The sequence below is a fragment of the Cervus canadensis genome, chromosome X (assembly GCF_019320065.1).
Source record: "Cervus canadensis isolate Bull #8, Minnesota chromosome X, ASM1932006v1, whole genome shotgun sequence".
Taxonomy (NCBI): domain Eukaryota; kingdom Metazoa; phylum Chordata; class Mammalia; order Artiodactyla; family Cervidae; genus Cervus; species Cervus canadensis.
Genome location: NC_057419.1, coordinates 55,684,774 through 55,686,962, shown reverse-complemented (window position 1 = coordinate 55,686,962; position 2,189 = coordinate 55,684,774).

Here is a 2,189-nt window from a genome sequence, read left to right as displayed (position 1 = left end):
GCAAATGCTAACAAGTATGACGGGAAATTAACAATAACACAATAATAGTGGGAGACTTTAATACCCCACTTACACCTATGGCTAGATCAACTAAACAGAAAATTAACAAGGAAACACAAGCTTTAAATGATATACAGTGGGGCCCACCCCAGGCTGGCGGTGGGCTGAGGGGTTAAGACGCCAGCTGGGCCCTGGGCTTATGGAGCCATTACAGGGCAGGATCAGGCCCTCGCCAGTGGGTGTGAGTGTCCCGCCTCATCTCCAGTGCGACCCATTGCCTCCACAGCAAATTTCTTAGTAATGAAGAAAACCTGAAATTATTTGGTAAATGCAACAACCCAAATGGCCATGGGCACAATTATAAAGTGGTGACAGTACATGGAGAGATTGATCCTGTTACAGGAATGGTCATGAATTTTACTGATCTCAAAGAGTATATGGAGGAGGCAATTATGAAGCCCCTTGATCATAAGTATCTGGATCTAGATGTGCCATATTTTACAGACATTGTAAGCACAACAGAAAATGTAGCCATATATATCTGGGAAAACCTCCAGAAATTTCTTCCTGTGGGAGTTCTTTATAAATTAAAAGTACATGAAACCAACAATAATATTGTAGTCTATAAAGGAGAATAACTCTCAGAGATTAATTTCCATCCATATTTGAAGAAGATCTTTATCCCCTTGAACAATGAACAAGTCAGCACCTAACTGTTGCACTTCCACATTGTGTTCTGGAATCATTGTGAGTGAGTCCTGCTCTAGACTCAAATCTATTTTAAAACCAAATTTGTTGTAAAGTAATTAGCCTCCAACTAATAAAAATAAATGGAAAAAAATAAAACCAAATTTGTAATGTATTCTGAGTATCATTTAAAGAGTCTTTCAACTATAGATTAAAATCACTTCACCAAAATATTCTGGTGTAGAATCATTTGGAGCAAAAGAAATCTGGGTTGTTTTTTTTTGTTTGTTTGTTTTTCCATTATCTCATTTTTCATATTCATTTTTTTCTTGGTACAATATAAATGGCAAAAATGTTTATAAGACAGACAGTAGGTGAATCTTATAAAAAATATCAGTGACCACAAAGTCTGGAAACAGAGACTACATAATATTTCTAGTAGATTGAGCTCCCTTGATTACTTCTTCTAGGATATGCTAAACATGTTCCACTGGAAAAAGGAATGGCAAAGCACTTCAGCATTCTTGCCTTGAGAACCCCATGAACAGTATGAAAAGGCAAAAGATATGACACAGAAAGATGAAATCCCCAGGTCGGTAGGTGCCCAATATGCTGCTGGAGAAGAGTGGAGAAATAGTTCCAGAAGGAATGAAGAGGCTGAGCCAAAGTGAAAACAACACCCAGCTGTGGATGTGTCTGGTGGTGAAAGTAAAGTCCAATGCTGTAAAGAACAATATTGCATAGGAACCTGGAATGTTAGGTCCATGAATCAAGGTAAACTGGAAGTGGTCAAACAGGAGATGGCAAGAGTGAACATCGGCATTTTAGGAATCAGTGAACTAAAATGGACTGTAAAGGGCTAATTTAATTCAGATGACCATTATATCTACTACTGTGGACAAGAATCCCTTAGAAGAAATGGAGTAGCTCTCACAGTCAACAAAAGAGCCTGAAATGCAGTACTTGGGTGCAATCTCAAAAATGACAAAATGATCTCTGATCGTTTCCAAGGCAAACCATTCAGTATCAAAATTCATTACAATATCAGTAATCCAAGTCTATGCCCCAACCACTAATGCTGAAGAAGCTGAAGTTGAATGGTTCCATGAAGACCTATAAGACCTAGAACTAACACCAAAAAAGATGTCCTTTTCATCATAGGGGACTGGAATGCAAAAGTAGGAGGTTATGAGATACCTGGAGTAATAGACAAATTAGTCTTTGGAATACAAAATGAAACAGGGCAAATGCTAACAGAGATTTGCCAAGAGAATACACCGGTTATAATGAACACCCTTTTCCAACAAGACAAGAGATGACCCTAAACATGGTTACCACCAGATGGTCAATACTGAAATCAGATTGATTATAGTTTTTGCAGGCAAAGGTGGAGAACCTCTATACAGTCAGCAAAAACAAGACCAGGAGCTGACTGTGGCTCAGATCATGAACTCCTTATTGCAAAGTTCATATTTAAATTGAAGAAAGTAGGGAAACCCACT